The 13,614-nt window shown below is 38.8% G+C and overlaps 1 protein-coding gene across 1 annotated transcript in view; it reads left to right on the top strand.

Annotated features, from left to right (window-relative positions):
- The window catches only part of CORIN (corin, serine peptidase), a 117,184-nt gene that overhangs the window by 25,595 nt on the left and 77,975 nt on the right, over nucleotides 1–13,614 (top strand). The gene's annotated exons all lie outside the window — the stretch shown is intronic.

The raw sequence follows: 13,614 nt of genomic DNA, 5'->3' as shown, positions 1-13,614 counted from the left end.
GTTAGAAGACAGAAGGAGAACTAAGAATGAATGGCTGGGCTCCAGAGTGAAGAAGGTTGCTGGTGGAATCTTACAGACAGACAGTGTTTTCTGATCAGGGAAAACAGAAAATAGTCAAGTAATAACATTTCTGATAATACAGATTGAGCTCCCTAAAATGAATAGCTGGGAATCACATAAAGGTTTCATAGTGGAAACAGTGGCTGATAAAATGTTTAAATGACTGTGCCAGTAGATACGAAGGAATGCTGGACGGTGGGAAACAATGCAAACTCTATCAAATACAATGCTGGACTTTCAGCTAGTGTTGCCACCAAAATGAGGACCTGATGGTTTGCTGCAGTCAGCATTCTGTCTCCATGAGAATCCTCATCATGAAGTCTACCAAGAACAAAAAAGAAAGTCCTGCCACTCTGTGTAACTTAAGAAAGATAACAGTTGAATTGGAAAAGGCAAATAGCAGGCAATCAGACCAGTGGAGACATGGAAAGACTTAGTTGTGGGGAGGCACTAAATAGAAGGAAGACACTGTTTCCTTCTGGAAGACAGCTGGCTTGTTAGTAAGTCATTGTGGTGAATAGTCAGACCATTTTGAGTGTCTAGGTGAAATAGAACAGTTACTCAAGTGTTTTTCATTATATGAGGAGTTGCCTTTTTTTTTTTTCTTTTTTTCTTTTTTTTTCCTGTCAGGCAGTAAGCTAAAAAAAAGAGCCTCATGGACTTACTGCCACAGGATGATGGGAAAACCAGAAAGTATGGAAATGCTTGGAGAAACTTTGTGAGGGGTTGGTCTGTTGGGGCTCGTAGAAACAGTAGTCCATTGGAAACTTCTGACTTCTGAAGGTTCAAGATTTTATGTTGCCAGAAGTTGTTGTTATAGTCCTGGGTGGTTGTTCCTTATATTTGCCCAATATTACTATAATTTTTCTTGAATACATAATAGTGACCACTATCAAAGGTCAGCTTCTGAGTTAAATGTATCCTGTGTTACCTCTCTGTTGGGAAGCAAGTGAAGAAACATGTTTTTCCTATTGGGGTATTTGAGTTTGTGTGACTTCATACCTAAATGTTTTCTGGAGGCATGGACCATGGTCCCAAGTCATGAGGACGGCTCACTGGAGAGTTTTCTGATAGCAAAACCATCAGGATGGGAGTCAGGTGAATCAATAGGTTCTGTAGTGTTTATTCATAGAGTTTAGAAGTATATGCAATAATATTCTACTCATCTGTCAATCAATGCTTAAAAGAAAAAAGACCACATTTTAAATAGTAACTATTAAAAAGAATAAAACAAGGTTTCCCAAGGAAATATTAATACAATTTATTGCTACTTTTTCTCTTTGAAATAAAAGCAGACTGCACTGAGGCAGTAAAGCGGGAGACTCGATTCAGATGAAGCATGACTCCCTGTTTTGTAACACTGGTGACTGGGGAGACAGAAGTAGAGAGAGCGAGGGCCGACCTTCTTCGTAGAAAAACATCTTGTAGATGAATGGAATATACACTGGGACAGGAAGTATTAGTGTCTGATTTTTTTTCTTCCATTCACTGGTGTATTTGCATATGTATATTTAATACTGCTTTTTCTTTGTGCCAAGTCTCCCGTAGATCTCCCCTAGCAGACAGTCTCGTAGCACCTCTGCCATTTCACAGAAGCAGTTTCAGTGGAGAGCTATACTGGTGGCCAGATCCTAACATGAAAAGTAACAGGGCCAAGTTTGATCCTCAGCCGTGCCCATCCATGGGGGCATCCCCGCGGCCCGGCCGGCGGTGAGCGGCGCTGAGGGCCGGACGCGCCCCTCAGCACGGCCCGGCCGCGCTCCTGCCCCGCGCCGCCGCCAGAGGGCGCCGCGAACGCGAGTCCCGCGCGGCCGGAGCGGGGCAGGAACGGAGCTGGAGAGGGGCCTGGAACGGGGCAGAAGTGGGGCCTGGAACGTGGCAGGAGTGGGAGAGGAGCGGGGCAGGAACGGAGCTGGAGAAGGGCCTGGAACGGGGCAGAAGTGGGGCCTGGAACGGGGCCTGGAACGGGGCAGGAGTGCGACTGGAGCGGGGCTGGAGAGGGGCAGGATCGGGGCAGCGGGCGCTCCCGGGGAGGGAAACACGGTCACTTGCCCTAGCGCGGAGGAGGGTGAACGCCCCCCGAGCCCTAAACGATTGCTTTAAGGAATAATGTGGAAAAGTGTTCTCGTAAAAAAAAGTGAGTCCCTGTCTCCAAAGTTTCATTAAGTGCAGGAGTTTAAAAAAGCACAGGATTTATGTTTGCTTGCTTGCATCCAAGGAATCTTGGGTCTTTTCACCTTTCTAACGCATCTTTCTTTGCAGTCCTCCACTCAGCCTTGATGTTACCCTAATTCTTTTATCACTCAACTATGTTCAATTTATCAATGAAATAAATCTCTTTGTCACTACACAGCGCTTCTTAATATGTATTTGGGTTTCTGCCACTATTAGAATTCTACTACAAAGAATTTTGTGCTCTCCCAGAACTGCTACAGAGGGTCTAGCTCACCTTTCTGTTTGGTAGGAAGGAGCAATATGAAAACCAGGATGGGGATAGCTGGACATAATTTGTCATGAGTAGTGCAGAAACAAGAAATTCCATGTCTCTGTATCTCAACCTTATGCTGCTCATACTAAAGACATTTTTCCTGCTGAAGCTAAGGTATCCAGTAACTGCATCCCAAGTCAGTCCAAAAGTTTGAGTCTCCCTAATCCCCAATATTTCCAGCAGTGATCTAATAAACCATTTTGTCTTTTAGCTCAATTTTTGTTTAATTACTCATACAAGTTGGAGTAGACTCAGTTGTGTAGGGAGTAACAGCAGCACTGGGCCCATGGTAGATTTTTAGGGTATTCTTGTCCTCAAAAATAAAAAAGAATTCAAGATGTTGTTAAAACATTATTTTCTCTTGAATGGGAAATGGTTTTGGCTTTTCAGATTGGCACAGAAGAACATAATCAATGTCCTAATTATAAGGGCAGGAATTTAGCCACTCAAATGTATCTTTGCCATGCAAATGCAAGCATGATTAGACTAATACGGTAACTATTAATTTTGTTGGTGCTTGAGTCCATGCTTGAGAGTGTTTTCTCTTCCAGCAGTACAGTCTGTTTCATTACCTCACTTATACCGAAATTTTCTCTCAGAATTAAAGACAATGAAAAAAGCTGCCTTAACATTTGGCAATACAGTTCTCATTTAAAATTTTTTTTCACTAGTCAAAAGAATCAAAATTCTGATTTTCGTCCCTTGAAGAAATTTGAAATTGTATTTGCATTTCACAGAGCAAAATTAGTAAGCTGAGAGAAACATGTGGATTTTCACAAAATTCATTATCAAGAACCTGGTCTTCATCAGTTTTACCATTATTGTTTTTTATGAGTACATGAGCATAGCTTGAAAAGGAAACTGAAGTTTCTTACGTGTGAAATATATTAGCTGAAATCCAAAGGATTCTTAAAAGCCATTATTTAATATATGGACCAATTTTTCATTATCATTTATACTTATAAGGGAAAAAAGGCTTGCTAGCTTTTATCACCTGGTGTGTTACTGTTGTCAGGTAACTGCAAGTTTGCTAAAAACTTCAGATGCTTGTATGAAAATTGTAATGATATTGTTAACATTGTCATAGCTAAGCTTGTGATTTCAATTCTCTTTAATAAATTTGTGGCTCATTAATGCAGTTCTTCTGTTTGTAGTTCATCTCTTGAAATTCAGTCTGATGAAGCAGTGTTCCATGTAAGATATCTAATAGACTTCAAATATTTGTTAGGATTGATATTGCAGTAAGTTCTGTGAATAAATAACACACCCTCCTTGAAGTTCCATGTATCTTTACTCTTTGGTCTTTCAGTGAGTTTCATTTAGAGTGAGAGATTCCCACTTCTGCTCAGCTTTGGAAATAAAATCAGCTTTGTTTGAGTTTAAATGACGTGTGCTTCTGGCGTTGTGGATGTGTGTTCCTTTAAAACTTGAAAGAATGGAAGACTTTCAGCTTTACGCCTGTGTTGCATTCATCATGGCTTTTTATACTTTGTTGTTTGCATGTCAAACAGATGCTTGTTGTCAAACTGAATCATGAATTGACCAAGAGGCTAAGCAAGACTTCACATGCTCAGTGAAATTTTCAAGGATGGTAACAATGAAGCAAGGCATATCTGAAGATAATTGTTTGAGAGTTGCAGGCACTGGCTTTCGTTTCAGACCCATCAGGTTATATGAAACCATGTAAAAGGTATTTGTGTGGCTATTTCAACAAAAAGATGATGTTAATATATTTTTTCTGTTCTATATTGTGATTGATCACTTTGTTTCCAAAGGTACACCTTACATCTGGTAGCAGTATGTGATTTTATGATTGATTGAATCCTTTTCCTTGGGTGTTTCCGAGACTCAAAGTCAGGGATGACAGTGTGCTGGCAGCAACCTCACTTGGAGCAGAAAGTTAGGTGGATACTTCCAAAGGACTCTTTCTACCAATAGTTCTGTGATTCTAGGGTATAAAAAAATGGGGAGTAGAACATGAACATTTTGCATGGTTGAAAAAAGTTTAACATTGCTGCTGGTTTAATGATATTTAAGAGAATCCTAATTTTCATGGGGAAATTTGTCGTTTCTCTCCAGCTGAAACAGGCAATTAAACAACGAGCTATAAGAGAGAGCATTGAAGGAAGCTATTGATATTTATTAGTGGATTTATTTGAAAAAACAAAATAGACTTTCCATTCTGCGAAAAGCAGTTGAAGTACAAGGATTTAAAAATCTCAGTTTGCACAAGCAACTTGCAGGCATCATGTTCCAAAGATTTAAATACAACCTGAACTGACATAAAGCTGGAAGAAACTTAATCATGTTAAGCTCTTAAACATTTTCCTTTTGCTCACTAAAAAATAGGGTTGTTTGTGACCTCTAATTGTTCAGGCTGAGAAAGTTTTTCAGAATTCTTCTTTGTTCACTCAGCAAAAACTGGAACATTAAAGAATAACTGCATTAATGTAGCCAGCTAGGGTTATCTGCAAACAGAAGCATTCTGACTGTAGTGGTAGAAAAGGAATTAGACCTTCACTGAATATTTAAAACATGCAATGCTTAAAAGAAACTTCAACAGGAGAGTCAGTAGCAGTTGGATAAAGAAATGGCCAGGAAAGTTGTATCTCATGTCCTGCAACACATATTTTGCAAAATGGACTATCAGATTGAGAAGATCTAGACTGCAGTATATCTGCCTAACACAATCAATCTTAGAGACAATGACAATGCTATAACAAAACAAACACATACTTTCTTCTGAAAAATATAGTTGTGGGAATTTCCCATAGGGAAAACAATTAATTTATTAGACTGATCAGTCTTAGTTTTCCAGGGCTTTGAAGATCAGCACCCAGATCTAAATCCTCCCCAGTGAATTTCCACATGGGAAGCTGCAGGTTGCAAAGCATCTTTTGTGTGTACTTGCAGTGTCTTTCTTTTCAAGTGTGAGGTGCTGTATTGTGCTCTTAGGTTCTAGAAAGATTTTGCAGGGAGGGGTTTGCTGTGTTAGTTTTATCTGAAACTGAGGTTGGTATAATTATCACTGTGAGATGTACTTGGAAAAAAGGCGCCTAATTTCTTATTAAATAGATCTGAAGAGTGGCCATCCTAGAAAGGTAATTAACCAGAAAGAGCTGGACAGCTCAGACACAGCCTATTTTTGTGCTGACCTATTCATAACCTAAACTATTTTAAGTCTTTTAGAAAAGCACTATGGGTTTTTTTGTTTTGTTTTGAACATAACAGTATTAGTACATAATTAAAAGTTGTCAATCAAACTAGCATTCATTTTCACTTATTGAAAACATGTTTGTTAGAAAAACCCACCAAAAAACCCAACCAAAAACATCTGGATGCCTGCCTGGTTCCAGTGGAGGCTACCATTTTTTATCCCCCTTTTTTTAAAAAAGCCCTATCAAGAGGGGTAAAGTCATGCACATATTTCAGAAGAGTAGCAAAATCCTGTCCAACTTAATGTACCATGGAAAGTAGCCTATTATGATAAATCTAAGTGTAAAATTAATTTCAATATGTGCCTTTTGTTTAATGGAAGGCTCTTAGAAATATATCTCCAATTTCACTAAAGAATTTTGTAATTAGGAAATGACTAATCAAAATACCAGATCTGGAACACAGGCTTGCAGGGGGGTAAATATTCAGCCTCAGCCTTGGGTCTTGAGCTTACCTGTTCTCAGCTGTGCCTGCCCAAGGGATTAAAAAGTATGTGCTTCAGCCTAGAAGAGCAGCATCTGGAAGTAACTTGCTGACAGAAGTGGGGCTCCAAAAAATGAAGTAACTTGATGACGTGTCCAGCCTTTTGCAATATTCTTTGGTCAAGAGAATAGCTGAGTTAGAATTTAAGACTTGCTCTGAACAAGAAGTGTCTGGGGCAGACTGGGTGTGGTGTTCCACTCTAAAGCAGCTGGTACAGATTGCTTTAAAAAAATAATTATGATAACACTTCACCTCTGATCTAAAATAAGAGTTGTATTTCCCTCATGGGTAATCCACTCCCTACCTGGGAGATAACGAATTGTTTTTCTCTCTACTGCAGGTGGTCAGTAGCCTTACCACCTCTCACTTTGGTATCTTGTGGAGCACAAGGGGGAGTTGGCGATCTCTAATTCCTTTCAAATTGTATGATTCATTAGCTGAATGAAATTAAATGCAGACCAGTTGTTCTCAGCTACTCCTGGTGACTGACTTGTGTTTCAGATCCATGACTGGGATTTGCTATTCTGTGGTTTGTTTTCCTCTTCCCCACATAAACTATTATGAGTCAGATGGGCTTCGTTTAAAAGTTGGTGATACTGACAAAGTGTCCCCATTCCCTTTGCTCTGAACCATACAGTGCTGCGTGCTTTTATGGCATTTGTTTGCTCAGTGAGCTGACTCAGCCCTAACCCTGGCTAAGTTAGCTCTTGGGTGGTTTGGCACAGAAGTTGTTTCAAAGGAAATGGCAAGCACACATGGTTGAAAGGAAGCAGTATGGTACCATTGCATCAGTTCAATTGTCTTGTGAAATGTTTTTCTGGTTGTGTCAGTTGACTTCAGAAAAGTCATGACCTTCTGTTGGAGACTTACTTGAGAAGTACCTCGCTTCTATCTTTAGGCTGCCATCACTGTTATTGAGCCATCAGGAGACAGGAGTTTGTCAAATATCTACGCACATGTAAATGTAAGCAACTTACTACTGCTTATATTCAGATTATGTCTTTGTGCTGTAATAAGGCTGTATAAATGCACTCCTCTTAAGCCTTTCTTTAGGACTAAGACATTACACATTTCATGTGTAAATTGCTTCTGATAATTTCCCAAAGGATCATTTATGCCTAATATCATTTATTATCACTTAAAATAAAAGCTATTAGTGCTTTTATGTAAGTGCTTCTTAATAATCCATGTTTCCATTTTGCAGTATACTGTAGAGGATCTCTGTTCTAGTAAATGAGAAATGCTTTTTTTTCACAGCTAGAATAGGGCTTCTTTTATATTGTTTTCCATCCCTTCAGCATTTTTACATTTTGGTAATGGTGATACTGCTGTTTGCACACACTTCTGCTTTTGTATTATCTACAGACACAGTATTTACCAAAGGTTAATTGGCTGTGGTAGCCCTCTTGAATGAGAAATACTGGTCAACCCCACAATTTTGTTCTTGTCAAGAGAGGCTATTAGAAATGGGGACCTAGCTCTTGGCAGTTGTTTATAATATTGTGCTTTTACACCAGAGTAGGGAGTTAATTTGTCTTTTCCTTCACTTTGTCAATGCTTAATGGATGCTTTCAGGTGTTTCCACTGTCAGTTGCAAAGGAAACAAGAAGTATCATGGAATGGTGATTCTGTCACCAGTGGGTTTGTTGTTTTGTGTTTAAGTTACAAATTTTGGTAGTGATAAAGCATCCCCTTACTGTTTCAGTGGATTTTTTTAACAGAGAGCAGGTATAAATGGGAAACAGCAACAAAGCAAACACTGGTCTCTTGATTTCTTTTGGCAAATAACTGTGTGGTCGTGGTTGGCATCAGTTTAGAGAAAGATAGCTGTTGAATAATTTACTTTTCACTAAGTCGCCATCTTTAAAAATTAGAGATTAATTTTAATCTTGAAACTACAGCTTTTTATGCTATTTTTAGAAGTTGAATATATAATGAGGAATGATTTAGTTCTCTGAGAGGACCTGTGCTTTAGTTGTAAGATAATGAAACATGTTGCCTGATATACATCAGTAAGGAAACCTTAAGAAATAAATGCTTTTGAACAATGTGATTTGTATTTTATAAGCTTCTTGCTGACTAGAACTTCGTTATTGAAATTACTCCTATGAAATTATCATTCAATACTTATTTAATATAATTGCAGAAATGAATCGTGTCTATTATTCTAGAAGAAGTTTTGAACTAGTCAGAGCAGTTGGCATGTATTTTGTACATGATGTTTCTTTTTAAGCCTCAGTATGAGTGGAATTTTAAAATACTGTTTTGATTTTGTGCAAATCTACCTGAATAAATACAGAAGGACCATGTGCAATTGAAAAGAATCCTAGCAGGAGCCACAGATGAGGGGTTCAGCTCTTCTTCATTCATTGTGTTTAATTCCATTTCTTTCACTCCACTTTCCTTGTCATGAAGAATTTGGAACCTTCTTCATTTACAGATGTCTCTTTAGCAAATTTTTATTTTTGTAGTGTTATGGTGACAGTGTGTCTTGGTTCACATTAAATCTCAAGGAGCTACAGATGTCAAGAGAGTGACATCTTTAAAAAGGGAAGGCAACTATTTAGAACAACATTTGAGCATATGCTAACTTCATTCCTATTCAGACAGCACTTCAGCACATGCTTAAAAGATGCTCTAAGTAGAGAAGCTGTCTAGCCTCAAGATTAAAATTCAAAATAAGCTGAAGTATAGCTTTTAAAAAGTCATTTGGCATGTACCTTCCCTGTTGATTTGACTAGGGTCTGCTGGTGCTCTGAAATGATGAAAAAAATTGTCCATATAGTCTATGGCTAACTTTTATCCCTAGATGTGAGGATCTAAAGAGTTTTAAGCAGTTTATTCCATCAGGATCTTGAGAACAGTGCTAAACTTAAGAATTCCCTTAATTACCCATGGTCTGACAGAGAGGTTCTGCAACTTTTCACAAATGTCTCCCTTCTGATTCGAGGCATCCAAGTAATGCTTACTAAAATAGTGCACTTCTAATGAGATAGATGCCTTTCAGAGCTACATGTCTCATTTTGGATATACAATGAAAGATGTTAGATCTTGGTATGGCAGTCTCAAATATTCAGTTAGTGATTCAAAATGTATAGGAAAATAAAGTTAGGAACAGTCTTTGTAATGCTTTCGTTAGTATCTGCAGTTTTAACTGCATGTAAAACACGTGTGATTCATTTAGATAGACTGAATTTTGGTAGGATGACAAGGCTGTCTGATGAAAACAAGTGTTTAATTTTTTATTTAGATAAAGGTACATTTGCAGTATTTGTGTTCTAAGTGTTTCAGCATTCCATGAGGGAAAAAAAAAGAAACTGAGGCTCAAGGGACATAAAAGTGTATTGGTTCTTTAGAACGAAGACATTGGTCCAGAAAATGCACCCCAGTCACTATAGATTGAAGTAGGCTGAAATTATATGTATCTAAATAGCTTACTCTCTTGTAAGTGTTTTTAAAATTCTTGTGTAAATAATTTTCAAAAATCTTACCTAGACCATAAACCATTAAGTGCAGAAAAGTTGGATGAAATCCAAGTAGCAGAAAATAACAAAGCATCACAAGCAAGGTGGGATGTGTTGAAGAGTAAATTGCAGTCATGATTGAAAAGGTAATATGCACTTGTTATATGTCATAATTGTTAGATCATTTCTGAGATCTTTGGTGGAGGAGAAAGTATACAAATAGGGATATAAAAGGTCTATCTGAAAATAAGAGCTGCATTAACAATACAAGGTTGTAGAAATTATAGGATGAAGCTGATATTGCAATACAGAAAGTGAAGAGAAGGTAAAGATAAAATACAAAAGGAAATATAATCACACAGGAGGTTGTGTTCTATAAACAGTAATTTCCACTGTGTCCAGAATAAGAGAGACTCGGGGGGGAGACTGCAGGGGTCTCCAATAGATGGGAAGAATCATTCAGGCACTGAAGAGCTGAAATTGTCAAAGAAATGAAATGCTTTCATTATCTCACTATTTATGATGGCAAATTCAGGACAGATGGCTAAAGGATAAGCATTTTTAGGAGTCTTGAAGGGGAAATATTAAAGGAAAGCAGAAAAAAATTAAAAAAAACAAAAGAAGGATCTTTAACTATCTGATTTAAAAACAAAGCCAAGTGAACTGGATCCAAACTGAAAGTATAAAGAAAATTATGACTGACTTACATTGACTGATATATTTTGAGTAGGATGGCAAAACTCTCTGTGATGTTTCCTTATTGACTTTTAACCATGACTCAAACCACGTCCTGACACCAACAGCTGCAGATTAACCAACAGAATGCTTGTTAGAGGGATTGAGAGTTTTAGACTGGGGGAAATAGTAAAAGTGATACAGAGATGTTGATCAGGCTTGAAAAATTTGAAATCTAGATTTTTTTAAGCTATTTCCTTCCACAGTTTAATTTTGGTTTTCTGTCCATGTAAAGTTTTCCTTTGATTTATATTCTTATATAGTCAATATAGCCTGACACTGGGACTCATGAGAACTTTAACCTGTAGTGGGAATTATCCAAATGACCTAAATCTGTTACTCCATCTTTGATGTGTCCCTGTCCTTGCTTCTGTCTAGCCTTCCATACAGAAAGGTGACCTATAATTTCCCCTTCTCTCCCCACATCACTGAATTTTTTCCACATGACTCTGAGGTCTCTATTTAAGTTATGCTTGGTTGGCATGGAGTTTATCTTCCCTGCCATGGTCACCTCCATGCAGTGAGAAGCACCTAAAAATTATCCAAATATGACATGGCAAAGTGGGATCTAGGCCAGCTAAGTATTTAAAGAGACAATACAGCAATGCATGAATTGAAACTAACTTTGTAGAATTGTTTCAGTTCTCAATTGTGTCTCAAAAAGTGTTCTCAATTATATGTTCATGCTACTTGAATTTGGACAGAAAGGACATTTTCTATTAGACTGTGGTGGATTTCTCTTTATGGACTGCCAGATATCCACCCCGTTTCTCTCTCACTCCATCCCCTCCACAGGACAGCGGGAGGCAGGAAACAAGATGAAAAATATCTTAGGTTGAGTGAAAGGCAGAGAGATCACTTATGGATTGCTATCAGGTGCAAAACAGACCCAGGAAAATTATTTGAAAGCCTGCCAATTAAAACCAGAACTGAATAGTGAGAAAAAAATATAAGAACTAAAACACTTTCCCTCATCCTGCCCTTCTTTCACAAGCTTTGTTTCACTCCTTCATTTCCAACTCCTCTACCTCCTGCCTGCTGTGGAGGAGGAGGATGAGGATGAGGAATGGGGTTGTGATCAGTCCATAAGACTTCCACTCTGCTGCTTCTTCCTCCTCACAGTTTTCCCTGCTTCACTGCTGGATCTCCTCATGGCCTGCAGTCCTTCCAGAGCAGATCCGGTGTGGGCCCTCTGGATGGGTTGCAGTTCCTCAGGATAAGCCTTCTTCACAGGCTGCAGTTCCTTCAGGGCATGGCCACCTGCTCTGGCACAGAGCCCTCCACAAGCTGCAGAGTGGAAAACTGCTCCATCCCAGCTCCCTTCCATGGGCTGCAGAGGAAATTCCTGCTGTGGTGCCTGAAGAGCCTTTCCCCTTTCTTCCCTCAGCTCAGTGTTACAGGATTCTTTCTCACACTTCCATTTTCCTCACTCAGTCCCAGTGCAGAATTTGGCTCTCCCAGCAGTGCTGCCCTCACAGCTGTGTCCTGTGGTCACCTGCTGGGTGCCAGCTGCAGCCGTCCATGTCTGCCATGGGGCAGCTCTGGTCTCTCGCCACAGAGTCCAGCCTGTGAACCCCCATTGCCACCTGCACCTGGTATTGAGAAAGCTGAGAAAAACAGGCAGATTTTGCACTAAACTGTGTAAGAGGAGGCAAAACCCAGAGAAATAAAGTGAGTAAAGTGAGAGAAATTATATCTAAATTTTATTTTAATTGTAAATAAATTCTGGAGGAAATCCCCACCATTTCAACTGGTAGGAAGAGCACTATTTGGGTACTCTTTAGACTCTTGGAAAAATACACTTAAGTTCAGGATAACAGATCTCAAGAAATTTAAGAAACTAATTCTATGGTAGTAGACTACTAAAATCAAATCATTAGGAGTGTCATACTCAAAAATTTTAACACTACAAGAAAAACAAGGTCTGAAGAAATGGATAGTTTTTATTACAACACCTGACACAGAAGGAAGTACTATTAGCATTTCTGTCAAAGGAAAATTTAGCCAATAAATGGTAATGGTTTACAAGGATCTTGTGGCCTTGATGGTTACTGCAATGGTTAAAACATATCACATCACCCTCCAGCCACAAGATTCCACTGTACTAACTCTTGTTTTGTCTTTCTGCAATTCTGATCTTAACCTCTAGTTTCTGTCACTGCACTGCCCCACCCCTTCTCCTCTCTTGGAAAAAAAAAATATTTTTTTGCCAAAAAGCCGTTCAATCAAATTATTTGATCCAAGTGAAATAGTTGTTTTTCTCCTCTTCCTCTCCTTTCACCCTGTGCCCACCAAAAAATGACATTGTGGTGCAAGCGAAGAGAGAAAAGGCAGGCAGGCTGATGTGCAGAGCTAGTTCATTGCATGGCCTCATAAATCTGGAAGCAGCAATCCCTTCTGGGTGAGGAACTATGGCCTTATTATCATTACAGGCATGGCTCAGTTTTTTAAAACTAAAAAGTGTGATTAAGCTTAGCTGCAGTTCTAGTTGCTTTTTTTGGGGGCTATGATGAACTTTGTCTTTTGGGAGAGAAGGTAGGTGGTTATTTCCAGTCAGCTCAGCCTTCTAGTTCAGTGTATTTTGTGTAGATGCAGGCTGTAGGAACAATTTGAAGAGGAAAATGGGAAAGAGAAAATGTGTGGTTTAAATTAGTTTCAGCAGGACTGAATATGAAACTGTACACTTGCACTGCAATTGTTGGAGTAGAAAAAAGCACTTTTTAACCAGTTCAATCCATTTGGCAATTGCTGGTGATAAACAGAAAACTCTTAATTCAGATGAATGTCAGAAATGACCCATATAACTAGGGACCATGCTGTTCTGATCAACAGTGCTTTCACATGCTGTTATTCCTATTCACTGCTGCTCTTACCTTCCTGTAGGTATTGCCAAAACTAGTTTATAATCCCCATAATTGCAGCCTTACTGTACATGAAAGGATCCTATAAGAATGATGGATAGAGACTATTTATATTTTTCTCTGTGTGATCATTCTGTTTCAAGGACAGGTCCTGGATTTATTATCTTCTTTCTTTTAAAAATTATATAATTGCCACAAAATTCCTTCTTCTTATCAATGAATTTTGAATTCATTGCTCTGCTGTCCAGCCAGTGAGTACCACAAAAGGATCAGATAGCTCCAAGGAACTGTGCCCTTCTCTGTCAGG

The sequence above is a fragment of the Melozone crissalis genome, unplaced genomic scaffold, assembly GCF_028551555.1.
Source record: "Melozone crissalis strain CALT ecotype California unplaced genomic scaffold, PUWL_Pcris_2 ptg000006l_1, whole genome shotgun sequence".
Classification (NCBI taxonomy): domain Eukaryota; kingdom Metazoa; phylum Chordata; class Aves; order Passeriformes; family Passerellidae; genus Melozone; species Melozone crissalis.
This window is presented reverse-complemented; position numbering and strand designations above follow the sequence as displayed.